We start from the raw sequence: 9693 nt of genomic DNA, 5'->3' as shown, positions 1-9693 counted from the left end.
TAGTGCTGATGTTTTATGTATGGGCTTTGTTTTTGGAACGACTCTCATCTTAATTCAGGATTATTAGTTGGTACTATAAATCAATTCTTCCTAATATAATTATTTAATTAACCTCCCCAACCCTATTCAAATAAACATTACACACCGGACTACATAAGAGCAACCCTACGATTCTTGAGAGGGCATGTTTAATTTCGGTAGTGAAGACAACACAAAAGTTACGAAGACAACCATGTAGACACTCAAATCTCCATTGAAGACCTTGTCGGTCTACATGTTAACTTTCCACTACATGACCTTGTCAGACAACCATGACTAGAGCTAATGTCTAGCTCCAAATAAATTAGTATGCTCAGAGCTAGCTTAACTAATAATATTGTTTGGCAGATTATATATATATGCATACTAATTTATTTATATATATATGTTCCTATATATACTCTACACATATATAGAATAGTTAGGAGGGTGTGCTGCAACTTACCCACGTTCTCAGTCAAAAAACCTAGCTTAATCACCTCCACTTGATTCGCATGGCGGATACAATTATTAGTGCAAGGGTGTTAGTTCTCTTACTAATCACCTTCTCCATGATGCTCATGCCTTCAAATGCACGTAGCCTTCTGGTGCACCAGGTCATCCTGAAGAAAATAGAGACAGCAACAAACAACGTCTGCAAGACTACCTAGGTATTGATGTGTCCAAATTACTAGAGCATTCTAGAAGAAGGTCACTCTCAGATAGACTCGTACCGGGAGGACCAGATTCTCAGCATCACAAATAATCCTCGGCCACTGGCCACAGCTGATCAACCCCGGCGGCCCAGCCTTTACCAGCAATTGACCAAGGCTGGTAGCTGATATTATAAAATCACAGTGTGTGTTTCGAGTTTCCAAATGGCTTTACGTGGATTTGATTACAGTGCCCTTCATGCTTCATAAACGTACTGTGGATTTTTTTCTTGTCAAAGGTTTTTCTTCTTCTTTTGGTCAAGAATGTAATACTTTGGCGTTTATCGATCATAACCTAATGTCCTAATGAATGAGCTTTTTAAATTAGCTAACTGCAAGTATATCTGCAAATGTGTATCAATGCATACGTACGTAGTATCAGAAGAGTCGATCCACATCTTCCTTTGTGAGGGCAAAGATTTAAATGGCCTAGTAGACCTAATAGTAGTTCTTTAAAAAATAAAAAAAATAAAAAAAATAAAAAAATAAAGATTTTTGAACTCCAAACTCTGACTTCAAGCATGCATAAAGAAAAAAGAAAGATAAGAGTAAAGGTACTCAATTAGACCTATAGTAGGTCTTCTATGATCAATTTGCAGATAACATTTTGTTGAAAAAAGAGAGAGAGAAACTTTTACTAGGTTTTTGTTATTGAAAACTGAAGGTATATGGGAGATACAAATGAAAAAACAGTTCAAACATGTAAAATTAAAATAAAATATTAAATAAATAAGAAAACAAAGAGAAAAACACAAAGCAAAGAGGAAACTGGGGAAGAAATCGCTAGTGTTTAGATCTGGTGCCTGAAATGTGAGTTTTGCCATAAACTGAATTCTAATAATTTGTGGACTGAATACTTATTTGAACAGTTATTGTCAACGTTTCGGTAAACCAACATTATTACCCCAGTTACATTTTTTATTTTTCGTGATAGAAAAATTAATGAATTGGACTCGTAGCTGAAAAACTGAGATTCAAGAAATGAGATAGATCATAAGGTGGCCTCCTCAAAATCCCATACGAAGAATCACGTGGGATAATCTTGGACAAGGAAACAAGAATTCCAGTTATCTTGATCGATCGAGTAGCAAACTAGCAATTCAATATATACAAGAAAAGCATCAATTAACTAGATATAAGTATAACAGCGCAAGGTCAGCCTCAAACAAGATTGCGGAGCCTTAACTCCGCCATAATACTGATGGCCACGTCCATGCAATCGTTGACAAGCCAAGTGATGTGCCATGCTATTTCCAATCCTGTTATTGCCTTCCATGAACAAGCAGCAAGCTGGCTAGAGATAGCTTGAAATGCAGCAATTAGATGGCCAATAGTACTTAAACAATTAAGGGCCTGATTTCTGAAACTCTCATGCCCCAAAACAGGTGTAGGTGAGATTAAGTACCTAATACCGAATCTGATGTGTGATCGTAGAATTTCAAAATCGAAATTAAAACAATACTAGTTACTTTTTCAGAAATCATTGAAAATAAAACATTTGAAATAACAAAACTTGAAGATCCTAGAAAGAGCCTAGAGGGGGTGAATAGGCTCACAACCAATTTTTCGTTCAAAAACTTACTCAGGGATTGCAACTGGGTGATCAATCCTGAGTGCTGATATTGAACAGAATGTATTGAACAATCAACCAAACCAACTAAAGCAATGAAGAACACATGTTTTGTTGACGCAGCAAAACCCTATCAAGGGAAAACATTTGTGTGGCCTTTACTCTTGAAAAACCAAAACCAAATCACTAATGAAACCAAATCACAAGATTACAACACCGAGTTACACTGATAGCGGCAACCTTCTAGACTCACTCACTAGACTGTTTATACTCAAATCTTGCTAATTGTTTACACAAGTGAACAACTCAGAAATCTTACTAAGACACAAGCTATGAACACAGCAAGTCCTTTTTGAAGATTTTACCTTTGAAGTTTGCATTACCCAATTGACCTCATGGGATGAAAGAGATGAATATGCATGAATGGTTTTGTGTTTTTCAAATTGTTTTCAACGTGGAACAAGACACTTTGAAAAATAGAAAACCAAGAGATAACTCTTGATAAACAAAGGGATAAAAAAACAAAGTATTTTCAATGCCCAAATAGGAACAGAGAACCCATATATATAGAGAGGAAGAGAAAGGATAGTTCACTCAAAGACCCCTTAATCTCAAAGACCCATAATTTCATATTGCACATGTAAACCCATTCCCCAAAATTCAATTTGGAAAACCAAATTGACAAGCTAGCTAACTCCTAAATTCCTTAACCAAGGCTGACTCAAGAAGAGAGCCCATGAAAAACCCATAACTTTTTGAAGGAGATGCAATGCATGAGCTTACCTGAGCCATGAGGAAGAGGAGACTTCTTCTATCTTCAGTAAGGTGTTTCGACATGACAGCAAGTTCAGATGGGGTAGCAAGGCAGCAAGCTATGATGAGGTAGCAAGTTGCAATTGAACTAATCTTCAAAACTTGGTTTGGTCTTGGTGTTCGACAACAAGCATCCCCCAAAGAGAAGAAGAGGCAAGTTGCAATTGAACTATCATGCTAAGATGGGGAAGTTGACAGCAAACTGATCTTCAAGTCTTCAAAGGGGGTCTTCGACAGCAAGACACCCACAATTGTGGGATAAATTGTAATTAAATAATTATGGACTTGGGCTGCATACTTGGGCTTCTTCATGAGTAGGGTTTAGGAATGCCAATTATGTACTTATACTAACAATCTCCCCCTTTGACATTCCTAAACAAAACACTGCTTTGCAAAAAAAAAAAAAAACTAGTCTAACACTTAGACAGCAGTTGCAAAACAAGCCTGGAACAATTGCACAAGAACCACCAAGTGAAACATGGGCAATTAAAGCACAAGAAAAACAATGCAGCCAAGCATTTAAGATCACATGAAGCATTAGCAATAAGGAATAGCCACAAAGGCACCCAAATACTTCTCCCCTTTTTGTCTAGGAATGACAAGGGAAAATGCTATCAACAAGAACTGGAAACAAATCATTCAAGTGCACAAAATCTGCAGAAAAAATGCAAATGGCCAACTTGGATAACATTTTTGAACTAACAACCTTCAATTTTGAAGAACACAAGGAAGACACATGTATCAATGTCTACTCCCCCTCAATATATGCAGCGGATTATTGAGAATTTAAAAATGTAAGCAAGCAAGGATGAAGGACATACTCAACCCTAGATTTTCTTGACAAGTCAGGCAAAGAGCCACATAGGATGCAGAGCACATTGAATCTCTCCAGATCCCACAAAGAAACTCAAGACAATTTGACGGTTCCTTTTTGTAAACACAGCTCAAAGATGACTTGTAGTATTTCATGATTCTTGAATTTTTGAGAAACTTGAGCTAAAACATCCTAGGGATAAGATTGATACACAAGAGATTACAAAGGAATGAGATGAAATCCTATTTGAGTTTATTGATCCTTATCACTCCAAATTTTTATTTTTTTATTTGTTATTTATTTAGTTCATAATCATTGGCTTTGTTAAGCTTGAGCTTTCCGAAATAAACCATATTTTTGACCCATGTAACAAGTCTTATGTCAATGGCTCTCAAACCAGTTGGTTTTAAGGCATTAAGTGTAACAAGACACTCCTAAGGACATATCAACTCGAGTCAAAAGAGGATATCAATCAAGAAAATCCACCAGGGTGACCAAACCATTCCCTTTTCTTCCCAATCCTCATATCGTTTACCACAACCGAGGCCCGTTACTTTGGAATAGCCTGGCCAAGCTTCTTTAAATATTTTCACGAAGAAGCATAAACTACTCATTTCAAACCATCATAAAAACTGAGCACAATATAAAACCCCACAAGAGATTTAGGTGCAAGAGTTTAAGATAATAGACTTTTCAAACAAAAAATGAGCAGTGAACAATAGAAAGCTGATGCAAAGAGTCTTGAGAACCTTGAGTGACCAAGGAAGAAGAAAATTTGAACAAACTGTCCTCTGATCTTAGGTCAAGACTTGGTCAGTGCTTACCAGGATTGAAACTATGCATGCAATCCCAAACCAAAATAAAATACTTATTTTTTCACATCCTACACTAAATGTAGCACACATAATATATAACATACAACTGCATATATGAGTGAGATATTCAACGGTAGAGCACACTCCCTAAGAGACTCAAAACGAAGGTTGTCTAAAGGTTTGTAAACAAATCAGCTAATTGATTTCAGTAGGAATAAATTCCAGCTCAAAGATATTTGCATCAACAAGATCACGAATGAAATGATATAGAATATTAATAGTTTTGTGCGTGAGTGCTGAACAGGATTCTTAGAGATGTTAATGGCACTAGTGTTGTCACAAAAAGATAGACAACTTACCTTGAGGAAAACCATAGTCGTTCAACATTTGTTCATCTATAACATTTGGGTGCAACAACTACCAGCTGCAATGTACTCGGCTTCAGCAGTTGAGAGAGACACGCAGTTTTGCTTCTTGCTATGCCATAAAACAAGATTGTTTCCCACAAAGAAACATCCACCCGAGGTGCTTCTTCGATCATCCACATTTCCTGCCCAATATGAGTCAGTATAACCTGCAATCTCAACATTGGAATCAAAGATGTACACACCACATAGTTAGAAGTTCCAGAAACATATCTAATAATGCGTTTAACAGTCTTTAGATGTGATTCCTTAAGATCAGCTTGATATCTAGCACAAACACCAACACTAAAAGAGCTTCCTATCATGCTTCTATACAAGGTTTGATCAACACTAGTTACTGTCAAATCCGCATCAAGTTTTGAACTAGTTCCCATTGGATTTCAGACAGCAGTAGCAGTATCTAAACCAACTTTTCACAAGGTCATTAGCATATTGGTTTGAAGATGTAGAGACCATCACTCCTTTGTTGGACTTGCAGACAAGAAATAATCAATTTCCACACAAACTCATTTCAAACTCATTTTCATGATATTAGTGAATTCTTCAAACAATGAATCTGAAGTTGAACTAAAAAACAATACCATCCACATAGACTGAGCAAGAATTAAATGATGAGAAGTTCTTTTTACAAACAAAGTTTGTCAATTGAACCTTAACATAGCCTTATCCAAAAGATGAGAGGAAAGTCTCTCATACCAAGCTCTAGGGGCTTGTTTCAGCCATGGAGAGCTTCTTAAGTCTAAACCCATGGTCAGGATGGATAGGATCTATGAATCCTGCAGGTTGTTCAACATAGACTTCCTCTTGAAGAACACCATTTAAAAAAAAACGCACTTTTCACATCCATTTGATAAGAGTAAACCTCAAATGACATGCAATGGCAAAGAGAAGACGAACAGATTCAAGCCTTGCAACTGGGGCAAATGTTTCATCAAAATCAAGACCTTCAACTTGAGAATGCCCTGAGCGACAAGCCTTGCTTTGTTGCGCGTAATCTGACCCTTTCATTAGATTTGTTTTTGAAAATCCATTTGTTCCAATGACATTTGAAGAGTCCGGTCTAGGAACCAAAATCTACACATCATTTCTAGCAATTGACTCATTCATGTTGCATGGCATTTATCCAATTAACATCACACAAAGCCTCTTTAGCATTTTTAGTTCTATAATAGAAACAAAACCATAAAATGTAATGATGCTAATATCTTCTTGATGCTTTGCAATGAAGCATGAAAGAATAGAGATTGCTTACAACCCTTTTTGCTTGTCTCCTTGTTTTCAAACCATCATTCAATCACCAATGATGTCAAAAGAGGAATGATCCTTATGCACTTGCTGCTGTCCAGTTCTATAAACAGGCTGGATTGCAGAGGTATCATAAATCCCTACTGAAGTTTCCTCATCTTCTTGGCCTTCAACAGCAACATCATCATTCTTTTCCTTTTCGAAAAGTACATGATCAAAACTTATACAAGGAGTATGTGAGAGCACAATTGAGTCATCAATAGAGACATTAATGGTTTCCATCACAAAACAAGTTCTCTTGTTATACACCCTCTAAGCTCTACTATTCAATGAGTAACCAAGAAAGACTCCTTTGTCACTTTTAGCATCAAATTTGGCAAGATATTCTCTATCCCTATAGATGTAACAAGGGCTACCAAACACTCTCAAATGGCTCACATTTGGTTTCTTTCCTTTCAAAATCTCATAAGGAGTTTTTCAGTTCCAGGTCTAAAGATGACTCTCTTTATGGTATAGCAAGCATTGCTAACCACTTCTGCCAAAGTATGAGCAGACCAGCATAGTTTAACATAACTACCCCACTTTAATTAAGACCCTGTTTTTCCTTCCACAACACATTTTGTTGAGGAGTTTTGGAACCGAGAACTCATGCTTAATTCCTATTTATAACAACTTATCAAATGAAGCATTTTCAAATTCAGTTCCATGATCAAAAGGCCGCGGATAAGTGGGCGATGGAGGCTTGCGCCCTGAGGCTAAAGCCCGGCCCGGCCCGTTAAAAAGCCCGCCTCTGTGGGTAGTGGGCCGGCACAAAAAGCCGCAAAAACCGGGCCCGGGCCTATGAGCCCGTAAAATATATATATATATATGTGTGTGTGTGTGTGTGTGTGTGTGTGGTGTTTTATATATTATAGTATATGTAGATTATGTGTGTGTTTATAAATATATATACACATATAATATATATTGTGTGTGTGTTTATATGTGTGTGTGTGTTATATTATATATATATACATATATATAATAATAGATATATAGATATAGATTATATATATTATATATGTGTGTGTGTGTGTGTGTGTGTGTTTTATATATATGTGTGTTTATTATATATTACACACACACACACATATATATAGATATATATTCTATATCTATATATATGTGTGTGTGTGTGTGTGTGTGTGTGTGTGTGTTTTATATATATTATATATATATATGTAGATATGTGTGTGTGTTTATAAATATATATAGATATATATAATATATATACACATATAGATATATATTTGTGTGTGTTTATATATATGTGTGTGTGTGTGTGTGTGTGTGTGTGTTATATATATATATATATATATATATATAACACATATATAAATATATAGATATAGATATATATGTGTGTGTGTGTGTGTGTGTTTATATATATATGTGTGTTATATATACTAGCCTTCGCGCACACGCGGCAGTGCTCGTTCGTATAATTAGTTTTTATTTTTATCTATCATAACTGGTTTATATTTTTACATTGGTTTATGTAATGTTTTGAAATTATTTATGCATTCTACAATTTAAACGAAACTTCAACAGTTGTGGAGAAAAGTTATTCATGCAAAATCAGATCGATTATTAAATATGTTACCATCAATCAAAATTGGAGTCCTGAAAATATAAATGTGGCTGAAAATATAAGTAAAGCTCCATCAAGATTACGCATACAAATAAACAGTAAGTATTACAATTAAGTACCTTACAGTACCACACTAACTTGAAGGAAGTAAAATCTCTTTATACAGAACATTTCTTGTGAACACCCCTTCCTCCCCTTCTAATGAACCTTTCTTGACCAACACTTTTGTGGTAGCTCTTGAAATTTCTCGTGATAAAGCTACGTATAGTTGCCCGTGACTGAATACATGATCTGGAAGGGGCCAACATTTGGTATTGTTTGCCCTTGTGATTTGTTTATAGTAAGTGCGAAACTTAACTTTACAAGGAATTGCTTCCTTGTCATCTCAAAAGGAAGTCCAGAAGTCTTAGCACTCTTCAGAGAGATTCTTGGTAGAAATACTCTCGTTTTGGCAAACTGACCATTCAAAATTTCTACGTCAATAAGGTTCTTATATGATCCACGGCAAGCCAATCTTGTACCATTGCATAATCCTATTTTTGGGTCAATGTTTCTCAAAAGTATAATTGGGGCACCTCTTTTTATAGTTAATTGATGTGGGGGCATACCAGAAGGTGAGATTGAATTTAAGAATTCTTGTTGGTACATATTTCTGGTGTCATCTTCAACTGAGTCAAAAGAGTACATAATGTGTTCAGGCCCCAGAAATCGCCTTATAATCATCTCATTAAGTACATCAACATCATCATTCTTTGGAGTGATTATTGCCCTCTCAACCAAGTACGTTGCGTCATTTATATGAGATTCTAAATTTGGAAAAATTTCACTAATTAATTGGTTGATTGACTATTCATCCTCCTATGGTATCACCATACATGATGGTAATTTTATCATGTCTTCAGTCACATATGGTTGTTCTCCATTACCAACATTAAGTAAAAACTTTGAGAACTCTGGATCATTGATGGATCTCATATTTTGCCTCAAACGAAGAATTTTACATTTTTCCAAAATGAAGCATTAATCAAACTGGCCTGGATCATCTCTGACCTTGTACCTTTATGGATAACTGGCAGAACTTGTCAGAAATCTCCCCTGAAGATCATGACTTTACCTCCAAATGGTAAATCAACTCCTGTTATCTCTTTAAAAGTTCGATCAAGAGCTTCAAAACTCATATTTATGCATCATTGGTGCTTCATCACAAACAATTGCTGATGATCTCTGTATCAATTTTGCTAAACTGGATTGTTTACTAATGGAGCATGTGGAAGATACATCAGAATTGAGTGGAATTTAAAACCTTGTGTGTGCCGTTCTCCCACCAGGAAGTATAGTTGCTGCTATTCCAGAAGTTGTTGTTGCTAGTACAATATGATCATTGCTTCTCAAGGTGGCTAATAATGCACGATATAAGTATGTTTTTCCAGTCCCTCCTGGACCATCGATGAAAAATATGACATTGTTTTTACACTCAATAGCAGATATTATTGTGTTGTACGCAGATTTCTGATCCTCATTCAGATGATGAACGGCATTGCGGTCTTGTTGAGGAATGATAATTGAAACTTCATCTTGTATTAGTCGTGGCAGTGTAGAATCTTCACAGTAATCTTCAGTCATTTGTGGCAAATCATAATCAAAAATAGA

General features: G+C 35.9%; 1 pseudogene; it reads left to right on the top strand.

Moving 5' to 3' along the window:
• The first annotated feature begins 478 nt into the window (after positions 1-478).
• Positions 479-1143, top strand: LOC112181380 (annotated as a pseudogene).
• The last annotated feature ends 8550 nt before the right edge of the window (positions 1144-9693 follow it).

This window comes from Rosa chinensis, unplaced genomic scaffold, assembly GCF_002994745.2.
Source record: "Rosa chinensis cultivar Old Blush unplaced genomic scaffold, RchiOBHm-V2 RchiOBHmChr0c36, whole genome shotgun sequence".
Lineage (NCBI taxonomy): Eukaryota > Viridiplantae > Streptophyta > Magnoliopsida > Rosales > Rosaceae > Rosa > Rosa chinensis.
Note: the sequence above shows the minus strand (reverse complement) of the source record. Positions and strands in the feature narration are given on the sequence as shown.